At 38.7% G+C, this 23904-nt stretch overlaps 1 long non-coding RNA gene across 1 annotated transcript in view; it reads right to left on the bottom strand.

The window, feature by feature from the left end:
* LOC137481095 (uncharacterized) overlaps nucleotides 1-23524 on the bottom strand; it is a 46471-nt gene extending 22947 nt beyond the window's left edge. The window contains exon 1 of the long non-coding RNA XR_011003319.1: nucleotides 22754-23524. This is a non-coding gene — a long non-coding RNA (uncharacterized lncRNA). The remainder of the gene's footprint in view (nucleotides 1-22753) is intronic.
* Between the last annotated feature and the right edge of the window lie 380 nt (nucleotides 23525-23904).

Genomic DNA, 23904 nt, shown 5'->3' with positions numbered 1-23904 from the left:
TGGGAAATATCCTCTTTTTTGGCAGGCACACAGCGCTCTGCATTATCTGTCATTTTCATTAGATTCAAGCTACAGCTGAGCCAAAAAGACTTAGTTCTAGCATATGTGCTCAAAATGGCCAAGATGAGATTGTCCAAATTCACCCTTTCAGGATTGTATTAGAAAACAACTGGAGCTAAAGCTAAAAATTAGAGCTAGCAAAGTATCTGAATTACATTTGGGAAACTGCAAACACCATAAGCTCAAAAGATTTCCAGCTTATCACAGTCATCACCTCCAAAAGCTCCAAGGAGCCTAAGTCAGCAATTTCTATGTTTTTCAACACTTCTTTTGTACAGACTAAATGTGATGATGTCAACAAAGAAGAGCAAGGACATCACAAGAAGAAAAAATCCTTCTGTTTTCCAGTGGCTCTGAAAACTCCAGCTAGAAGCCACTGATTACATGCAAATGCCATATTTAATAGGTCAATGTTATTATATTCTGAGTCAGCACTAATATATTAGTTGGGACTGTTGTTTATTAATAATTCTGTAGCTAAACTATATGAAATGAGACCACGAGCCTTTCTTCAATTACAATAAAATAGTAATACTGTATCCTCCATCTAATGAGGACAGGCTTAATTGGGATGGTTGCTTTATTAAGATACCTCCCAGGAAACTAATTTGGTATAATGTTAGTGAATAGCTGTGACTGCTGTTTAATTGGGATGGTACTAACAAAAACTCTGCTTAATGGGGATACATTTGGTCAGTACCAAGGGGTTAAGTGCTACTTAACTTGGTGTTAAATGGGTGTGAAATTCTCAGTTTTGTTCTTTTAATGAAGACATAGCTAACTAGGGGTCAGGCAAGTAAAAGAGGCAGGAAAATAAAATTCTGCATTTTTGTCCTCTCATTTCATTGCAAGAACTTTCAAAATGGCAAATGACTTCTTGATAGCATTCATTCAGTTCCTCAGATATAATCTTCATATTTTGTTAAAATTTATTAGTCCCTGACTTTCAACCAAGTACATTTTCACTGAAAGATTTCACATGACTGAATTCATGTGATTTCATCTTGGATTTTAGGAAACATTTCTGGGTGGTCACTTAGCCAAAGGCTATGAAGAAGCCTTTACCCCACTTAAATGTGTTTTAGTTCCATGAGCTGAAGCCTGAGTCTTCTGCAACTCCTATTCAAAGAGATGGAACTGGCAGGAAGGCTCAAAATGAAAATCAAAAGCCATACCCATGTCAGTTCTCCTGCAAACCATCCATATGCATGAGAAAATGTATTTGTAGTAAGGTTCAATCTCCTGTAACAAGCAAATAGCTTACACAGACCTTCCTCCTGCATGTAAGTTACTCAGGGAACCAGGGAAGCAGAAACAGTAACTTGATCTCAGTGATCAACACATATATAGGAAGTTTCCAACAGCACTGCACCTACCAGTATCTGTGGTACATATTAGCTAATGAATGTTTTATATCAAGAAGTTTTGGTCTATTGAATGTAAACCCTTAATTATGAGCTCTACACCACATCTGAAACATTTATCAACTAGTATTGAATAGCAAACATCTGTAAAAATCAATCTCTTTTTGTGGCTCATTTGCAAACCAAGGAAGAACTAAATTGTGCATAATAAGCACAAAAATGATCAGAAGATCTGCAGAACTGGCATAAAAAGATAAAAGGATATCCCATTATGGGACTACTGCATATCTTTACCTACAACTAGAATTCAGGGTTTATTAGTGACAGGAAATGAACCTGTTGGCATTTAACAAAAATATTCACAAGAAATCAAGTTGAAGTTTATGTTTTAAAATCAAACTTGAAGTATGAGTCCAAAACAGATTTTTGGTCATTGTTAAAATTTAGTGTTGCCTGGGATGTTGTTTAATTTACTCTTGTAATCTTTCTATTTGGACTGGGGAGGCTTTAGGGATGTGGGGATCACATGATACTTTCTTAGGACCTTTAAATAAATAATCAAATACCTTTAAGCTACTGGAGTTCAAATCAAGGTCTTCACTATAATCTGTTAAATAAGAGAAATACAGAAACTGTCTTATATTTTGAACTAATTCATTGGCATAACAATAGAACCAAGATGAGTGACTCTCAAAACACTAAAGAGAAAGAATTTATAAATAAACTTTCAAACAGTTTTTCAGAAAGCAACTCTAAAGTTACCCAGTATGTAAATTGCCATATTAAAAGAAGAATTATGTCTTTTTCAACAATCAGTTAAATTACATTGAAATATGTCAATAGAGAAATTTAGTAGTTGTGCACAGGAAAAGCCCTTTAGAGAAGTGACTGAGTCACATGAAAACTGAAAAACATTCATGAGCTGAGAAGGTATCAAAATGGACAGGATCTATTAGTTCTGCAATAAACTAACAGCTTCACCAGTGTGAAGATGCTGACAACATTCTAAAATTGCATTTGGCCTTTTTGCCACGTAACTGCTCTTCCATTCTCATAATGGGCACATTAAAAAAGGAGAGTTTTATGCAACTTGTCTTTTGAAAGGAGCCAGAGAATTCTGATGAGAAACACTCCTAACCAGTCCTGAGGAGCATGATATAGGAAGCTTATTCACCATTTCTGTAGGGACTTTTTAAAAATAGTTCTTTCCATTCCACATTTCACTGCAGTAGGGTGAGCTCAGTTTTGACCAGAAAAATCATCATGCAAAAATTCTACCTCAATATAAGGGACAGCTTTCTCTGGAACTCCAGGAATACAATTTGGCCCTAAAAAGATCTGTGCTTACATCTTCTCTGAGATTTTTTGTAGAAACTCTTAAAACTGAAGGTCCTGGCTCAGCCTTTCATTGGGCAACGGTGCCAAGAGAAAAAGGTGAAGGACATGAAATCCTCAGCAGGACAGGGCAGGGAAGGTACAGGTGAGGCACCAGGTAGTTCCTGGTGATGAGCAAACTGAGATATTATCCCATACAACAACCAAAGCATTAATGGTCAGATGACCACCAGGACTGATGCTCAGCAAACTTCACTGATTGGAGGACAAATGTGGCTTTGAGGGCACAAGGAAGATAATGGAACATACCTTAAGAAATCAATTTGTATTTTTCCTGTGTGGACAAATGAGAATTTTGCTGCAGTAATTCTGGAATGCTAATAAGGGCTTACTTAGAAAGGCTCTGGAAGAGGTAAAATACTGCCTTGATTTTGAATAACAGGAGAATATGGTTTGTAATTGGCCTGGGTCTTCAAAATTTTCTTACAGTCATTGTCAGCTAAATGCTTTTTTTCCCAGCTTTGTTAGCCAGGATTCTCAGTGTCCTATGATCTGTGGCTGATGAAGGTAGTTAGGGGAAAACGTTAAAGTGGCAATTTGTGTCTGAACAATTGCTGCAAAAATTAACAAAACACTAAAATATTATGCAAGAGGATCTTTGAAAACTTCCCACATTAAACTGGGGCCATTACCTACACTGCAACTTGAACTTTGAAGAGCTTTGTGTGTTAAAAAGTCTTGGGGGTATCATACTGTTGTAACAAACATACCTCATATTTTTAAAACAAATATGCACAATGAAGTTAGAGACAAAGCAAAAATAACCAAGCAAAATTAGCAGACAAATCCATTGAAGCTTATATTCCACACCAATTTAAATATCAAGTACTAAATGTGACTGGGTTTTACACAGTACATAGAGAACCAATAAAACTCCATTTTTTTCTTTTTTCTCAGTACTGTATATAATCCCTAGAAAACCACCAACAGCTAATGTAAAAACAAAAGCACACTGCAGACCTGTGTGCTTTTTGCTTCTCTGAAACTAAACAAATTCTCCGTTCTGTTGGGGTTAAGGGTTGGTGGTCTCATTTGATCCACAGTGAGCAGTGAACAGCACGACATGGCTGGTGAGGCTTTGGGCACAATTCAGTGTGATTGGCAGCATTTGCTCAGGAGAGGCCCAAGGCTGGATGATGAAGTAACTTCCATTATAGAGTACAGACAAGGTCAGCTGCATGCAGAGAACAGCAGCAAGAAGTCCTGGTCCCCAAAGCCTTTGTCCCACTCAATGTATGCTTTTGTATTTTGCTGATATGCTTTAACCAAAGAAATGTTTTTCAGCTTTTAACTGCCATGTGCATGGAGGTTATCAAAACTGTGGAAAAAATTACATCCCATGTACAAGTTAAAAAACAACTGTGCTTACCTACTGCATCTAAAATAATCTGTCATAGATGTTTTTCAATACTCTAGATAGAATGATTGATTTTAGACAAGTTGTTTGGACTGCGTCTCTCAGGAAAGCTGTCCATAGAGCAGTAACTAAGAATAACAGTTGTGTTTTAAGAGTTATGCCCAGGTTTGAGAGGCCCACCTGCAGAGCAGCTAGAAGTCTGCAAGCTTGCCTACAGAAACGGGATTGCTTAGAGCTGGAATGGAGCATTTGCCAGTGCTGTCCGAGCTGAATTTTTCCAATAAAAATCAGAATACAGTAAAACAAGGCTGAAAATCTAATATGAAGTTAGAGATTGTAGGTAGGTTCATAGGACCAACTTAAGTACTGAGAAAGACACTCATGCCACAGGCTGCATTTTATTACCCAATAGTTCACAGGACAACGACATTTAATAAACTGAAATTCAGCTTATGCAAGTGGGTAAGTAATAGTTCTCAATCCTTGCTATAGTCTTAGTGCTTTGGTACCTTCACTTTCCACGAGTCTATCCAGGAGCAAAACCTCTGCTAAGACAAAGCAGCCAGGAAAAGCCTGCAGAAAAGCTCATGGGAGTCAGCTTTTCCAACATGCCCCTTAACAGAGTTCTCTTCAGATTTTTTGTTAACAGCATTAAATGGTTTCCTTCTCCTACCTGGAGAAACAAAGGCCCTGCTGCCTGGAACTTTGAGTTATTAATTACAGTCCATTTTCTTCTCGGCCAAGGTCTGATCCCAAGGTCACCAGGGAACATTGACAATATTCCACACTGTGTATTTAGCAGTCCACTTAATCCCTTTCTTTCCCTCCCTCTGTATGTACAGCCATCTCTCATTTGCATGCTGTCAGACAGTACAGCTTGCAGGGGTGAAAGCGAAATATACAGTAGACAATGTACCAAAATTCTTTTAAATCACAGGCAACAAAAACCCCCAAACTACATTCTTAAGAAAGAATTCACCTTGCTGGAGCCTCATGATGCTGCTGACAGATTATTCCCATTATATCCGTCTATTTACTTTGCTAATCAATTAAAACACTGAAGTTAACATATGCCATATTAAGTGGTACATATGCTATGAAACAGTTTGTTAAAAAAAAAAAAAAAAAGAAAAAAGCAGAAATACTTTTGTGAACTTCTGTTCCCATCTGATGTTTTAAAACAGTCTTGAAAAATTATCATTTTCTAGCCCAAACACAAAAGCATTTCTCCCACCCTCTGCTGTGGCAGCTGAAGTTAATGAAGGAGACCTTAGGGGAGAAGAGAAGCAAATGAAAAAAATCCCCTCTTTGACATGATATTGGCCATCAAATCTTGTGGAAAGGTCTTAAAAAACATTTAGGGTTAAGCAAAGACAAATTGTCTCAGAAATGAAACATCTTGTCTTTAGGCAATAAAATTTAGCTGCGACAATCTCCTGATGACAGAGCTCACTTCTGAATTTCTTGTGTGACACCATTCCCAGCAAGGCTGGACATCCAAGGAGAGGGCCATCCCCAGGCTGTGGGGCCTGGCACATAATGCCCCCTTTGGGGGGCTTGATTGCTCAGGATTTCTGTCACACAGATGAAAACAAGGGAAAATGGGAGGGGGGAAAGCTCTGTTCCCCTGCTTGAAAAGAAGTGGTAAAGAGGAAAAATAAGAGTGATTGGTGGTGAGGCTCAGATTTCCAGGCCTTCCCAGATGGGACTGACAAGCAAACTGAGTGTGAATGCACACTAACTCTTTCCCAGCAGCCCTGAGCATCCAGAGCATGGATGAACACGTGCAAAGCCTACCTTTCCTGAGTCTCCTTCCTGCCTCATTTAAAACACCCCTACACCAATCCCACTGTTTCTCTGGCTGGATTCTTCTTGATTACCTGTTTAGTAAACAGCAACACACAGGCCTTGAACTAGATCAGGGATATCAGAACCTAAAAATATTAAAGAGCATTTTTTAAGAGTAAATGTTCTAGTGTGGTTAAACAGCTCTCCTGAAGCGCCCCAGGCTTCACACATCATTCTGATGAGGTCATGTCACATTCTGATACTGACATGTCAAGCTTAGGAGGTTTAGACAGGTACAGTTAAATCACATTGCAGCATTGAACTTGCACTTCTAAAATTTTTATCTTGCTTTTACAGTGAGTCGGGATGGCTGGCTTTGCAAACTTGACTGGCCACAAAAATAAAAAAGGGGGAGGATGGCTTACCAGGTCAAAAAAAAAAAAAAAAAAAAAAAAAAAAAAAAAAAAAAAAAAGGGAGGGGATGAGCAGTGGGGAAGACCTGTATTGCTTTCTGCTCCTTCTGTAGACTTGTCTATCACTGTGTGGAGAAAGAGGGGGACAGCAGGAGTAGAATTAACTGCTGTAAGGAACAGCTGCTCATCCCTTGCCAACACACCCATTTCAATTTGGAGTTCCAGGCTGTCACAGACCACTAGGCTCACAGACTGTTCCTTTCATTGGTGGAGACAGTTTCCATTGCTGGATAAATCCAACTTCAAACCACCTATGCAACCATGCTGACCAGATCAAATTTGAAGTTTTAGTGCATGGCAGGCACCAGCCGACTCAATTAAGGTGAACTGCTAAGCTAAATTTGCCCTGCCACCCCTGGCAGCAAAAAATTCTCCCTCTCACAAATTTCCCCTGTCAAAAAGCAACACAAAAAAGCCTTTCAAAGGCTCCTGGATGCCAGGCAGGGGTAATCAGTGAGGAGAGCTGCGGGGATTCATGCAGTGCTATTAGCTTGAGCTGCAAACCAAGAGACCCAATGGGAAATTCTGCTATTCTGCTGTGAACAGTAGAAGAATGTGTGTAACAACTCTTCTTCCTCACATTCCACCTCAAAATACCACTGCAAAGAAGAGCACTGGAAAGAAGGGCATTGAGACAAGCATGGGGACGTGAGCTGAAGATGATTTGGAGTACAGCAGCAAGGACCACACGCTGTCCAAATCCTGCTCTGCAGCATTTCATCTTGTGCTGATGAATTCTGCTCTATCCAGCAGCAGCCAGTTACAAACAGAACCAGATGCTCTGGCCAAGACTGATGTCAGATATTCCTGTATCTTTGTTTCCCATCTCCAGTGGACACCCTCTCTTACAAAATCTGCTGGAAATATTTCCTGGCAACATCAGAATCTGTAGTTATTGGGAAACAAGACATAGTCTGCTGTGTTAGAGGGAAGTGCTAGCAGTACTAGACCTCTTTTTCAAGAACTATTAAACTAAACTAAGAATAAAAAAAAGCCTGATGAACCTCCAAATGAATTAAAACAATGCAGCTTGTGGAGTAGTTTGCTTGAAACAGCTGAGCTTTCAATCTGAAACATGATGTATTGTTAATTCTTTAAATCAAGTCTTGGACAATAATGCCCAGGTGTTTTTCAAACTGAGGGAATATTTGACCATCTTAGCAACAGAAACATTTAAAGCTGTTTTCTAAATTACAGGAATTTTCTGCATCAACATACCTGAGAACAGAATATAGACATGACTGTGTTGTGAAAGCTGTTCTAGAGGGTGAGAGCATTCCAACCACAATGTCCAGCTAATTCCAGTGATACAAAACCTCCTCTGCCAGGAGCTCTCTAGCCTAAGTGTTACAAGTGGTATCAGTGGCAGCTAAGTCACTTGGTTGAGGATTTCTCTGGGAAAATTTTCCTTTTTCTGCTGTTCAAAGGTTCCTCTGAACGTGCATTCTTTAATCTCTACTTTTTTCCTCTAGCTCTATACTACTTTTCCAGCTCTCCTTCCAAGAACCAACAAGTTTGCCAAAGGTGATGATGGACAAGACTCTCCCCTACACAATTGCGTACCAGAGTCAATTAAATAACTGTTAATGAAGAGTTCCTTTTCCAAATAAAGCACCTGTGTGAAAGGGAAGTTGGAAGAAAAAAGCCAAACAAACGAAAATCACACTGTAGATTTAAGCAAGTTTCCTGAGAGGAAAGGAAAAACAAGCCACTTTAGATGTTTTGATCATAGTTCTAAAAGTGTTTTCATAGAGGTTTAGTAGAACCTGAAGTATTTGAGTTTGCTGATCCTGGGCCTTATTCTTTCATATTCATTTATTTCATACTTTTCTTTTCACCTGTGGTTCCAAAAGCAAGAGATTGTTTAGCTCCACATAAAATGAAAATATACAAAAATTGTTCTATCGTTCTGCTAAATAAATTTGTTTGCTTTTTGTTTGGTTAATGTGGGGGTTTTTAGTTTTGTTTTTGGGTGTTTTTTTTTTTTTTTTTTTGAAATCATGTTCTCTGAGTCAGGTCTGGACAGAAGGAGACAACTTCCACATTCCTTCAGGGCTGAAATGAAAGTATTGGAAGACCAAAAGTCCTAGAAGCAAAGTCTTAGACCATTCAATCAGACAGTTTTCCATGAATTTCCATTATTTTTCCATTAAATACTTTCTCCCTTTAAACCAAAATTTAAACTCTGTACATTTCAGGAATGTGACCTCTTCAAGGTGGCAAGGTCTGTGGCTTTAGTACTTCAACAACTGTAATTTCTGTAAGGTTTACAGCTTTCTCCAAAAGGTCATCTCACTGAAACTGAGCAACATGTTAAACCACAATGGAAAGTAACAAAGTTCCTGGTCTGATAACATCACTTTTTTTCCCTTTCCTAAAGTTTCAGTCAAAACATATTTCAGTCTCAGCACCCAATTTCCTTAAAGAATTAAAGACGGCAATTTTGTGGTTCAAGGCTCAACCCCTGGTTGTTTGATGGCAATCAGAGGTCAATTCATTTTGAGCTGCTTGATCATGTCATTTTACTTGACCATTTTTGCCTTAATTGCAGATCACATTGGCTATAGCACAGTATTCTATAAATACTTGAACAATCTGTTCAATAGAGTGATAAAGCTAAGCAATTTAAAAAATAAGTTGAGCTATGTCACCTTCTTGTCAACTAAGCTGTTAATTTAACTATATGTAGAACTCATATAATGAACTGCTATGCTGAGCACTGGGTAGAATTTCTAGTTATTGGCTTTCAGTGCTCATTAAGGTGAGAGATGACAGGACTGGCCACGTGTTCCTATACAGCTGGATATCACTGAGCTTATAACTAACCTGGCTGGAACAGAATTAAAAACACTTATCAGCATTTAAGGAATGGAATATTTCAGCAGTAGCCTAGTCCTGCTTGCCCAAGCCCTCATGTTTTACTGTTCCTCCTGTGGATGACAGTAGAGTTTTAATTATCACAAACATTTTTTTATACAGTCGCTAAAATTGTTTCCTGTGCCCCAGCTCTGTCCAGGCCATGATGTCCCTAAATCTTCTTGCTGATCTCATCTCACCCTCATCCTTCCATTCCAGGTTCTGGAGGCCACTTCTGCCTCCTACACCACATCCTCATTACAAGGTCATTTTTGAAGAACCTAAACTGCCTTCAGCTGTCCTTCCCCATCAGCCACTCTCAGTCATGAGCTGTCAGAAAAAAGGTTTCCTCTTCAAACATGAATTCCCATTGGTGTGCAAACAGACCACAGGGAAGCACATGGCATCTCTGAATCCAGGATCCCTGGGAGCTAGTTCGTAACAGTTAGCAGGTGGTTGAAAAGTCACTTTGTTAGCAACCCAGTATTCTGCTTCAGAAACACCTTTCTTAGGATCCCTTCATGGAAACACTGCTGTAGCAGGTAACTCCTGAAAAAAAGAAAAAAAACAACTTTTCAACTTGGGAAAATGATGATTTAGACATCAGAGAGACAAGAACATCATATCATTATGAAACACACAGACACAGAGAAATGTGCAATGTCAACCATATGTCCAGTAGCATTCACTGGACAGGTCACAGAAAACGGTAATTTCACAATTCAAAGTGAGCAAATAGCTCCAGAACACTGTTTCCAGTAGAACTGTGTCTTGGAGTCTTAACTATGAAATCTGTGAAGACACAAGGCCCATCCCAGGCCCTTCCTTTGCTGGGATATTTAGCAGGACTTCCCACGTAGATGCTCTGCTCTATAATAAGTTATGAATACCATCTAAAATTTTTCCCTCTGGTGAGGACTATGAGACTCTTCCTGTCTGATTACCTGGAGCTCATGGGAAATGAATACCCTAAAGTCAGTATCCATCTGTTGGCTTTTGAACCCCAGTGTCCCAGATATTTAAGCATGGAAGACCCCACAGAACCAAACAGGCTGTGTGACTGTACATGTTTTGTTTCCAGAAGAAATTAGGCTAAGAGGTGTCCAGTTTTAGTTTAGCTTGATTATACTACCAAAAAAAAAGTCTTAATATACAAATGTATTACTTGATGGAAGTCACTGTTCCCTTCTGGAGAGCTGTTGAGTTCTGTTTGCTCAGGGAAATGACATGGCTTAAGTTTTGATGTATACTTGATTTTTAAGGCATTTTATTGCTAAGAGAATACCTGTAAGTGTTAGAAGGTACTTCTCATGTGGATTTCAAGTCATTATATCATATGAACCATTTATTGCTGAGCACAGAACAGACCTTCTGACAGCATTTGGTAGGCCACACCAACATATCTCATAATAGTAAGCCATATTAACATGAAAAGATTAATATAACAACACAGGACACAAGAAACAAAGCCAGGGACTGTTGCAAGCCCAAAGACATCAAGTTACCTAATACAATGCTATTAAAAAACAAACAAGGAAAAAAATTATGAAATAAGCTTCTCAGGCCTTATTCTTCCAGATTTTCCTCTAAAAGGACTTCCCATCACTGGGCATACTAAATAGTACCTTGCAGCCAAGGTTTTATAGTGCAGGAACCACAGCATGCAGAAAGTCTGTAGGAGTCAAAGTCTACAGGTTTATAACCTCTACTGAAATCTTACCATCTGTTAAATCAGTGAAAATTATGGACCAGGATACATTTAAGAGTCTAAGCCTTTCTGCCTTCTGCTTCCTTAGTAACACAGGTCAAAATCATTTTTGTATAAGAATGAACACATTTAGGACTGAGAAATCTTCTTAACACACTTTGAAAATCTTGAAAAAATCCACATGAAATTAGAAATAAAAGAACAAGCTGTTGGTTTGAGTTTAAACTCTAAAAATGCAGACTTCTACCTTAGACACAATTGTGAATTTTTCTATCAAAGGCAGTTAGGAACGCCCCTTCAGTTTCCACCTTGCATTTTAAAATACTCTTTTTTTTCCTTTGACTTTAGAAACATTCTTACAAACCCTTTATTTCCATTCAGTTTTCAAAGTATGACATGGAGCAATTGCTGAAACTAAGGAAGTTTTTCCACTATTTCTTTAGTGCAGGGGGAAAAAACTGGTTGCAGCTTGCACTTAATTCCCTCCCTCCTACAAATAGTTTCCTTCCTGCTCTTGACTCTCTACAGGATTTTCACAGAATTCCCAGTTCTGCTGGAAAATGAACATTTTAAGAGGCCAAATCACCCCTCAGCCAATAGAGCAGTAATACACACATGTCCTGCAGGGGAACAAAGCCTGTATTTAATAGGATTTTCTCACACATCCTCCACCTCTGTGTCCCCACCAGCAGAGGAGTTTCCTCTAGCACTGGGAGGTACACAGAGCCAAGAGAGCATGAGCTTGCATACACAATCTGGCCTGGGTTCCCTGGCTCAGTGCAGAGCTGCCACAGCCCACCCTTTCCAAGACAAGAACCTTTTCCTGCTGCCAGTAACTTAAAAAGTCATGTCATTCAAATAGTTTAAATCTGTCCTGAGAAATCAGAGTCAAATCATATGCCTGATGGGAGCTGTTAAGGCTGCACAAAATAGAATTTCTTTTCATTCCCTCCTTCTCGAACAATAACAACAACAAAAAAAAAAATCCCAGGAAATTACACTAAGACCATTGAGAGATTGTGATTTATTTTATGAAAGTTAAGCACTTACAAGACAGGAAATACTAAAATTAGGTGGTCCATATGACTTCAAATCTGCTTTCTTTTTAAGTGTAACAAACTGTCTTTAATTATATTATTACTGTTCTCCACACAAGCCCTGCCTCATGCAGTATATGGGGGGCACCACAACTCAGGGAAAGAGGAGCTATTCCCAGAATACCTTTTCAGCTCTCCATTTCACATTCTGCCTCTGATGCATTTGCTCCAAGGAATGCTGAATTGCTTTGACATCTAGTATCTGCGTGCCTCAAAATTACTAATGGTGTTTCTCCACAGGGAGATGGACAATGCTACTTATCCCACTTTGCAAAGCAGCAAAGCCCTTGAATAAGTCTGGGGCATAAGTCAAAGCCTCTTGTCTCCTGGCCACATGCTCCAGCTTCCAGATCTGCATATGTAATCACTGCCTGATCAACTTGATCCACTACTGGAAGAGCTTAGGAATTCTGCTATTCAGGCCTTGTATGTTCCATGCTGAGCAGAAGGATTTGTGATTGAGTTTTCTGGCATATTATTTATTCACATGCTTTAGCCATGTCTTTTCTCTCCTTGCAGTAACAAGTGATATTGATAACTTTCAACAGTTAGAGCCACTAAGGCAAGAATAGCTGCCTTGTAGACAATTACCTGATATTGTGCCTGAGTTTATGTCCAGAAAACAGTTCATGCTGCTGTCTAGAAGTGGGGTGGGGCAAAATCCCACAGGAAAAAAAATATTACATGATCAAGGAGCTAGAAAAAACACATATGTGCCAGGCAACACCAACAAAGTACAGTTTGAATGAGTAGCTTAAACTTCCAGCATTTTCTAAAAGTCGAGTGTTTACATGTGAGACTGCAATGGTCTTACAAGAGTCAGCAGACTCCTGTCAAAGTCCTACAGGTTCTTTAGTTCAAGCAGTTTTAAAGGTAAGTTGTTTCTAGGAAAGCAGCACAAAATAACAATCGTATTGTTTTATATTTTCTTTAGACTCCCTTTATCTCATTTTTTCAAAATGGCAATCCATCCCATAGAAGATATTATTTTTCTACCTTAGATCCTTTTCACATTACTGAAATTTCCATTACAGCTTCAACTCTGAATTTGCAAAGAAGGAAGGAACAGGATGTGAAAGTTGCAATAAGAGAAGCAATTTATGTGCCACGAATATTAGCTTTTCCACACTCTTGCAGTGAGTGTGATAAGAAGTAGGCACCCATATACTGTATGCACAGAATGAAACCTTTCCTTAGCAAACAGAAACTGAAATGTTTGCCCAAAGGATCAAAGATTCACACTGCAAAAGACTAATATTAGAGGGCAAGATAACCAATTAGTGTTTCCAGACCAGGTGCAGAACTGAGTATTATATTTAACTCAGCTACAAATTTCATCCTTTGCCCTCTATAAACTCCCACTGCAACACAGACTGTGAATATGGGAGAAGTGAGCAATTTCTAACAAGATCTATCTATGGAACCATAGGCAAATTCAGATACAATTCATCATCAAAGAATTTGCCATTAGTATAGGAACCATGTTTCTATTCCAATGTCTTATCACTTTTTAATATGCTTAAATGCAGCTAAGAGAAAGTCAAACTGTGAGCCCTTAACAGTGATTTCTGATCTCTCCTCCTCAGATACCCTCTGAAGAATAAAGTACTAATCAAAGTCAGGTTTGGCTTTGCAACTTGATCCTGTACATAGTAAACTGGAAGGTAAGGTATCATATTGTCTTAAAATACCACCACAGATTGTTTCTATCCCTTCCAGGATTTCCAGGCTCATCCTATCATCTATGCTTGCTAAATACATTCAGTGAACAGTTATGTAATAAATATTGTAACATCTGGAAGCCTCCAACATTCAGCACTGTTTAGTTAACATTTAAAAGTGTGGGCTGTGTAGAATTCAGGTGGGAGAGCACAGATCCATCACCAAGGATATCAGTATTAAGGAAATGGAGAGGGCTGTGTGGACACTGACAACTTTCCAGCATATCATTATTGTCATCGTTATAAATGACAACTGTTACTTCCTACTTAATTTCCACTCTTCAGAGTACATCCATCCCCCTCTATTGGCTTCTGATTCCTTTTTTTTTTTTCCCACTTTTCTCCTTTCCAGAAAAGGAAAGGTGCACAGTTGGCCTAACACACAGATACCGTCCCCTCTCTAATAATGCCCCTTACATTAGTGCCAAGCAGTCAAGCTTTTCTAAAGCACTGAAGTAATTCCACAATACCCTCACTGCTGTGGAAACTGCTGAGCAAAACCCTCACACAATGGGTCTCCCTGGCATTCTTTAACCCTGTTGGTGATGATAAAGTCCCATAAATCTAGGTAAATCTTTAATTATACCTTAGGAGCACTCTGATATTATAACTATGAAGCAGTAATAAAGAATATGCTGACAATTACCTCCAGTAAGTCTACACTTTATTGAAGAGGGGGAATTGCTTCTAGGGTTAATCTAGAGTAGCATCATGGGTTCTTGCTGCTATTTTTGGTTTGCCTTTGCTAAGCCAATTTTTATGGGTTAGCATATATGCATAGAGCACACAACACCTGCACTTCTTATTTTTGGCATGTATTTATCTCCTCTAGCTTTTTCCTTTTCTCTGGAACATTTAGAGTTCTTGGTATCAGAAAGCCATTTTGGAGCTGGTAAAAATAAAGACCTAACTGCATTTTTGCTGTGTGTGGCTCTTTCCACTAGCAGATCTTTTTCACTCCAAATCTGGTTGAAAATTAGCAAAGGTAGACCTCTCACTGTGGCTTTGGGGCTCTGGTGATATTGGCAGAAAATCAGAACACGTCTGACTGTACGATATATCTTTGCTTTTAAATGTCAGTGTTACATTTGCATGTATTTTCTACTAGTTTATGCAAGTTATTTATATCTTAAAGCAAAGCGTACATTTTAACTTGTGTGAATAATGCTGGAAGAATAGCACGTTCTTTTACTTTGCTAATTAAATCATCTTGAAAAATGGTCTAGGTGGTAAGTGACAGGATTAACAAGGGCACTTTGCAGGATTTTGATGTTTTCTTGATTAGATGGGGAGTATTTTATATAGAAACAGTATTTGATGAAGTGGTTTTAGCAATGTGAATGAATGCATGGCCCCAGTTTATCTCAGTATCTTCATGAAGAAGCCATCTTAGCTGTCAAGGAAGCCCAGCCAAGAGTGAAAATGACCTTAGCTCACAGCTAAAGAAAAGGTCAGCTGAAAAGAATAGTGAGAAATATTATTCTTAGTTCTGATCCTTTGGGCTAGCCACTGTTATTCCTAACAAATACAAGGCATTGCACTGAACTTTAATAGGTCAAAATTACAGAAATATTAAGTCTAAAGCCCACAGAATTATTTTCACTTTTATTTTGTTTCTCCAAGAAATAATGACTTTTCTATTACAAAAACAAAAAAAAAGCATGCTGAAAAGATTATGTGAAAGAGGACTATATTTTAAGTAGTTGCAAGTCAAGGCAACTTTTTTGAAATAGGAAGAGAGATGGTCCAAATACCTCTATTGGCAACAGCCACAAAACTCTTGGCCTCTTCCAAACGTAATTCCTAAACCTTTCTATTTTTAAGCTGGAAGAAATAATAAAACTGTCAAAATGTTTACATATAGTGCCTACCACCTGAGGTCTCAGACTGCTCTGTCAATATCCTATTAATTGCATTATAAATTTTATAGAGCTGGAAAGTATAAAAATTCCTATTTTACAGATGGGGAAATGGGAATATTAAGAATTCATGCACTCAGTCACACAGGAACTAGCAAGAAAGAGGGCTAGAATGAAGATCTCCAATTGCCCAACAACAGAGCTCATTAGACAGAAGTCGAGCAAAGAAAAATATTACATTTGTCCCTGTGATTTCAGTCTTCTAGATATGAAATAGTTTGGTACTAACACAATAGCAACACATTTCCATGGATTGCTCCAGAAGGACAGCAATTTGGAGCAAGTTACAGTAACTCTCTGGCCAAACACAACACAAATAGACTTTTACAAAAATAAATTGCAAAATAACAAATGGTAACAATTTTTTTTTCATTGAAATATTAAAAAGGAAAGCAAATAAAAGCCAGGGAGGATTATCAAAGACCTGCCCTATCTTCATAAAAATTCAGTGTTGGTAAATGCAATAGCCTGGATTTAGTTTGCATATGTTATATTAATCCTGGTCATACTTAGAATGGAATATGGAGGGTATAAAGTGATCACATCCAAGGCACTCTCCTTGAGATTTTTAAAATGACAAAATTCAAAATCACCCACAGAAAGGAACTGGAAAAGGTGATATCCACTGATTCTAACCTGTATGACAGATGTCATTCAAGAATTGAATTTGATTTGGTTTTGTTTGCAAGATTACATATATCATTTATATTTTAACAGGATTTGTCCCATACTCTGGACAGGTTTCTCACCGTTCACAATCTGACCACAGCTACCTCTCTGTCTGTGCATATGCACTGCAGAGAAATCACTTCCAGTTATGCAAAAAAACCGCAGTCACTAAAAAAACAAATACATTGCAGTACCTAAATCTCAAAGTACCTTGCAAAAAATTCAAAAAATGAGGCTCAGAAACCCCTCCAGAAACTACTTCTTCATAAATGTCATCATTTTTTTTTTCTACAGAAAGAGAACAGAAAGAGAAAGAGAACAGTTTCTCTGGAAAACATTCCTTTGACAGAACATGAAATCAGAATTTTGTGTTTTCAAAAAAAATTGAAAAAAAAATTAATCACCCCAAAAGGTAAATCTCAAATGGAAAAAAAAAAAAAAAACAAAAAAAACACTAAATTCAAAGCTTCCATCCACTGCAAATTCATTTATACTTACTTAAACCAAACCAAACTCCACACATTATTTACTCAAATTAGTGGATACAGTATCAGTAGCCAATATCCTGTCAGCTAAAGTTCTTTTTAAAGTTATTTCCTTAATTCCTGTGTGATTTCCCTTTGTTTTTATTCCCTTCCTAACTATAGTTCTGGGAATAGTTTATTGATTATGACTCATTGCTTGATACTACACAGATTTGGAAAGCCACCACTTTCTCCACTTCTGACAAGTGAATTCAAGCTGTATTAGAGTTTAAGAAAGCTTGAGGAACATTGTATGTCAATGGACAGAGAAGCTGCCTCCTGAAGTCTAACTCCCCATAAGTTAGTAAAAAAATTCAGAGTTCATTAGACCAGAAAGAACTATTTGCTGCTTCTTTTTATCTTAATCTATATTTTCAACAATATTTGAAGTTACACTATCAGGTAGGTTCTTCAGCATTACTACATATATATATATATATATATATATTAATATATTTTCTAATATATCCTTTTTCCCAGGGCAGTTTTGAACAGTTTACATCCAGCTCCATGTTGGTTGAATTTCAGCTTAGCACAAACATTGCTTGTGTAATCTAGGCTTTAAAAAGATATTTCCTAACCTGAGTAAGAATAAATGAATGTCTACAACTTAGCATACTTTTATCAGTCTGAAACCTCCACCCAGCTAGCAAGGCCCAGCTACAGCCCCTACTCTGCACAGTTTCTGCTTGACCACCCCCAGAGATTTGGGGTAGAGCAAAACTCTGCTTTGCAGAGTTTAGTGGGTTTGGTTTGTTTTTCCTCTTCCCTCTGTTACGATACAGACTGCCCACATCTGATGGGAGGATAAAGGCATTATTGTAGGTATTAAATTATCACAAAAGTTGGATTGGTGTCTCTTGCTTACATTCCCAGGATTACTACAAATCAGGTCTTGTACCAGGAAAGAATTCCCCTGAGTGAAATAACATGGAACTTGGGGCTAGCAGAAGTTAGTCTCTTCTGTACGGGGAAGATTGACTGATTTCATAAGATTGTTTGCCTTTTTTGTCTGCAAGTGCTTCAGAAGTTCTTCCTTGTAATATTTCCACATTTCAAAACTGTGGCACTATTCTGATCGTAAAGGCTTTATGATTTTTTTAGAGGTATATTTACATAATTGATATGTATTTATTTGTCAGCAAGTACATTGCAGTTTTGGGAGTGGGAGGTGCATGGAGGGGACTTTGCTTAGTCCTTCCCACTTCAACATTTCCATGGACAGATCCAGAGAGTCCCACTAGCAGATCATCTACCCCATCTCACACACAACACCATCGTTACAAAGCACCTCTAAGGGCACCAGGAATCACCTATCATGCACAGATCCCCAACTAAAAATGCAGAAAGATTCTCCAGCCTGCCAGCACAATTAACAGCTAATCCTCTAAGCTAACCAGCAATTACAGTTGCAGTAGATGAACTACAAGCACACTGGTGTAACAAAGCAAGCACAGTTTTTACTCCTTGAACTCTTACATTTTAGGAAGCTCAATACCTAAAGTTAGCCTGTGTTTGCTGTTTGGAAGTGAAGCCTGTATTCTTCTAATTCTGAGTCACATATTGACAGGTTGTCACCTTTCAACTGCTTTCCAATTCACCAGATCAGAACTTTCAGAGAGAGCATTTTGTATGAGTGTGTGTGCTAAGCACACATTTCTGGAGCTCCAAATAGATCTAGTGATCCAAAAGCACAGGTATTCCAGGTTTTGGACAGTTAGTTGAAAGATGTGTCTATTTTTTTGCCCTGATTTGTTCAGTGTCTGTGATTTAAATACAAGATCAAGATAGATGCATGGGAAAGAACTATTAATGCAGTGTTTAAAAAAGATTTTATGTATTACACTGAAAGTTAAAATTGAAAGTTAAATTAAAAGCAACAATGCCAATGATAAAAAAATATGTTGATAGAAATGTTAAATAGGACAATTTTACTGTAGGCAAGTGGTTTCCAACTTCAATTGAATTCCTAATTAAAGCCATGACTGCTATTTATTGTGCAATATGCTTATTTGGTGCTGCAGCATCTGCTGCTTGAAAGCAGCATTCACCCTCCTCTCCTGGGTTAATTTAAGTTCACCCGCCTCCCCTCAGTTCAGCACTTGCACTGGAGTCTCACAGAATGGGAATTCAGCACATTGCAGAGATTTAGTACCTATTCTAAAGCCCAAATCTTTTTAATAAACACATTCTAAATAGCAAAAAAGCTTGCTTAGAAGTGGCAGGGCCTGCACACAGAACACCAAGGTGTCCCCGTGCGCGCTGTTTGCGCTGGTGTGCCTGGAAGTGTCCGCGGTGCCAAGTTCCCTCTTAGGAGAATTGGATGATTAAGGGGACAAACGTCCCTGTGCAACCCACAGCTCTCATGCTCTCATCCCACATAAGCAGCCACCCTGAAAAGAAAAGGCAGGGCAAAGTGTTTCCTTTCTCCCCCTCTTTCCTTCTTCAGCAGCCTCAGGCAGGGTGATTTATCACCAATGTGGCTTCTCTCCTGAGGAATCCCTTTGGAGCTGTACCACAGGATCCGAGCAAAGCCAAGGGCTGCTAGGCTGGTGCTCCACAGACACAGAGCAGCATCTTCTCTTTTCTCTGCACTTCTTTAGGAATTTAAATGAACAGACAGAAACAATTGTGAGGTAAAGCTGGGGTCAGCATGGGAGACTCCTTTGCCCACAGTCCCATATGGAGGGAGGAGGAGGAGGAGGCCATGGAGGGGAGAGCGCTGTGCACAGCGGTCCCTCCGGGCCAGCGCGGCGTCCTGGCCCTCAGCACGCACTCAGCTGCTGGACACAACCTGGCACACACAGCAGCTCCTCCAGAAGGGCCCGTGGGCAAGACAGACCCAGTGCCCACGCCAGAGCTTTGTCCCCAGACTGGCTGAGCACAGACACCCCGGCTCCTCCAAGACCTGAGGCTCTCTGAGAGAGAGCGAGAGATAAACCTCTAAATCCACATGAGCAAATACTTCTTCTCTGCTGTCGAGGGAAGAGTGCAAACATTTGTGCTAAAAAATCAGGCGTTTTGCACTGTCCTCAGAGAGGTAGAGCCAGTAGTGTCAAGCCTACAAGCTGATGTGGAAAAAGGTGGAGGACAAAGAGACAAGTTTTGTTAAAGTCTCCCATGAAGAAGCTGCACAGACAACTGGCAAGACCTACTTCACTCACTGCAGGTGAAAGAATCAAAAAAAATCACAAAAAATCAGAATTATGGCTGGAAACATGCCTACATATTTTCCAGATAAGCATCTAAAGCAAAGTGTCCCTCTGAACCAATTCACAAATGCTTAAACATCCCAAAGTTTTGGTTATGCAGAAGAGAGTGTCAGCACTGAGCTGTCAGCTGTTATCAGAGAACCAGGGCTGGAGGGGACTCAAGAAATTGCCAATCCTCTTCTTCCTGCCTCACGTCTTGATCTTTCTCCAGGTATCTGCACAGCAGCAGAGCCAAGGCTTCAGCCTTTGCTCCCTGCACAGCAGTGCACCCCAATTACCCTGCCAAGGCAGGCAGGGACGAAGGAAATGCTGAATCAAGACTCCTCCTGTACAGCTAAACACGCCACATCTCTCTCTAGATGCTAATTCTGGTAGTGGATTTTTAGTTTATTTGTTGTTCCAGGTCTTATGTAAAGCATCTTGTTTGTTCATGTGATAGCCTGGAGGTCCATCTGGCTGCTCTGTCGAGGGCTGGCTGTGCTAGGGCCAGCCAGCAAACAGAACAAAAAACTGAAAACCTCTGCACAAAGAGGCTGCTATTGCCAAGGACCATAGAATATGACTGAAACATTAAGGAATTTTTGGTGACTGTTTGGGGGAAGGAGAGAATTATATGTTAAAACATAAGAATTCTCTTCCAGCATAGTTTAAATTGCTTCACAATACTGATTAAAATAACAGAACATTATAGCTTGCTTAACTAAACATTATATTTCTAAATCCATTTTCAATTGTTTTCCTTCAATTTAAACATTTTGAGTAATTTTATTGCTATTCATACCTGTTTGATTTTTTTATTAGAAATTAAAATGCATATTTTTTATCTAGGTTACAGAGTGCTGGTACATTTAACTCTTTCAGATCTGCAGACTGAGAACTGGAGTTTTGCCATATCAATGGCAAAAACACAATGTCTGTCCATTGGATTAAAATATTATATAGGAAGGAAGGAAGATAAAGTAAAGCAAAAAGTATAAGTTGCAGCATCAAAACTAACATTCCACATTCTTCATACATATCCCTTCATTGTATTTTGGGGGCTTCTGTCCCTACTCCAATCTTGGCATTAAAAAAAAAAAAAAAAAAAACAAAAAAACAAAAAAAAACCAAACAAAAGCTCCAGCAGTTTTAAGAAACAAAAATTTGAACCAATTGGGACTTAACAAAAAGAAGTATCTTTTAGACAGTGAGTTGTAAACCCACTTCTGCAGCAAGACAGGCACTTAGAAGTCTTCTCCTTAAGTGAGGTAATTCTCATCAGTGCTGAGAGACGGCCAGCCCTGGCTGGAGCCAAGCTGCACATCAGCTGAAATCCCCTCTTTCTGCTAAACACCTCCCACTTTTCCTTTTCCCCAGCTACCATTCACCAGAAGGTTTCTCCCTGATGGCACAAGTCCACACCACCACCACCACCCTTCATAAAGTGGGATTTCCCCCTGAGTACTGGGGCAGAGATGGTATAACTGGCCCCACCACGTTCATACCTGAATATTTCTAATTTCCCTAAGTCAGCAGGGGACGTTCAGAGACCACTAAGTGCTGGTAACCACATCAAAACATTAATTAACACAACTATATTCCCACACAAATAAAACATTAATATGGTAATTTCTAGCCTATAACCAGCTGGTATCTTTTCCCCAGCTATATAGATAGTAGGATTAACAGTGCAAAGCAAGTATTATAACAAAGTCAAATTAATATCACCTTTTCCCAGTTTCATAATTCAGAATCAAACAATAAATTATAGAAGTCCTTTAGAAACCGTCCCTCTTGAAATACTTCTCCTGAATCCATGCCCAGGGTGTAAATCCCTTTCCACAGAGTTTTCCTGGTTTCTATGTATTTCAAGGTTACTCAGTGACAGAATCTCAGCCTGGACACCTGTGATTGTCAAAAGGCCATCTTTGGTTTTATCTTTATGAAAGATAAAACCAAAACAGATGAGTTTTCTGCAGGAGAGGTACTCAGTTAATGCTTAGAGATTGTTTTTTATTTTTTTTAAATCATCTCAGGCTCAAGCTACACTTGTCAAAACCACACAAGTATATTTCTCTTCACTCTGAACCAATTTTGGCATTGCCTTCAATGATAAATGCATTTCATGAACGTTAACATATTATACATACATAATTTGAAAGAACTACAGGGAAAACAAGCAGCAAAAATATGAGCAATGTCAGTTAATGAAAAGCTCACATTTTCAAACTAGTGTTTGGCTAATTAAAATTGAATTAAGTGACTACAACATTAACTATATCAACTATTTAGCATAAAAAGTTGTTAAATATATCATATTGTATGTAGGAAGATCCTTGCAATCTTTAATTGTAAGAAATAGTCATGTACTATTTAATTGCACAACTTGGTAGGCTATAAAATTCAGTTACATGAATTATATTTAGTAAAATATTTTAAAACATGTTGTTTTTAAGATTGTGAAATTTTATGGGTAGTGTAATAAGACTGAAGCACATTCTTAATTACATAATTATTTGCATTTTCAAAGTCCAGTTAACAGCATAACTGGTCTTGTTTTTACAGTCTAAGGTAGAAAAAGACATCAAGTGCTTTGAAGTCACTAACTAACAAATAATTTTGAATCCTCACTTGAACAATTTTTCTACAAAATTTTGACCAAGTTAATCCAGTATCAGACCATAGGGAGTCCTCCTATCATTCATAGAACAGGTGTTCAGTGCCTCATGATCATAAATCCACAAACTTTCAGCAACACTTTGGCTGATACTAACATTATCACAATTTGCATATTTCAAAAAAAAAAGACTATAACAAAGCCCAACAAGCCTGAATACATCCAATGAGGATTTTTTTTTTAAGTACAATTATTATCAAACTTCTGACATGGGGAAATTCAAATCCTTCTGGTTTTTCTTCATGCATAAAGAGTTCTGCCATTCCTTCACCTACTACAATGATCATCTTTTGCTTTCAAAGTTAGAAGGGTTTCATATCCTATCCACCCCACAGCATATACAGGCAGTTATCAACTTTTCCAACATGTCCACGCTACTCATTGCTATACAGAAACATTATCACCAGTCAGGGCAGGGATTAAGGAAGAGAACCACATAAGCAAACAAAAAAATCAGGCAATACTCAATGTTCATTAAAATAATTCATTTTAAAAGTGTTTTCCACACTACCTGTAGTGTGAATCACCAAGTCCAGGCTCCTGGTGTCACACACAAGAAGCTCAGGAGCACAGCACCCCTGGGAAGCTCTGGCTGCTCTTGGAGGATCCCCAGGACCCTCATCTCAGCAGCACTTGTTTGCCTGGTTTCACACAATAGCACCTGCCCTCCCTCATTATCAATCAGCAGTTTGGCTACCAACTTAAAGGGGAAGCAGCCTGATGGATAGAGGATGATGGAATAAGAAACATGCTTCCCACAGCCAGGGCAATAAACACAATCTCTTAAATTAAATCGCCCTAAATTAGAAATTTCCAGCTCTCTTTTTAATACGATCCTAAGTAGTAGCAAGAGCTGTCATTCCTAGCTCTGCATACAGCACTCTGGTGTAACTCATCTATCACTAACTCATTTGAAAGCCACATTTTATGAAGCCTTGAGCTAAACTGCAGTTAATCATCTGGGCATGGCCCAGAAAACCTATCAGTGATTGCAAGGAAGTGAAAAAAAAAAAAAAAAAAAAAAAAAAAGCACATGAAAGAAACACTAAAGCTTCTTGTCTGTTGCATTTGTGCAGGAATTTGTGTTTGTGCAAGCAGAAAGATG

Source organism: Anomalospiza imberbis, chromosome 12 (assembly GCF_031753505.1).
Source record: "Anomalospiza imberbis isolate Cuckoo-Finch-1a 21T00152 chromosome 12, ASM3175350v1, whole genome shotgun sequence".
NCBI lineage: Eukaryota > Metazoa > Chordata > Aves > Passeriformes > Viduidae > Anomalospiza > Anomalospiza imberbis.
The sequence above is the reverse complement of the archived record's forward strand: the minus strand, read 5'-3'. Positions and strand labels throughout refer to the sequence as shown.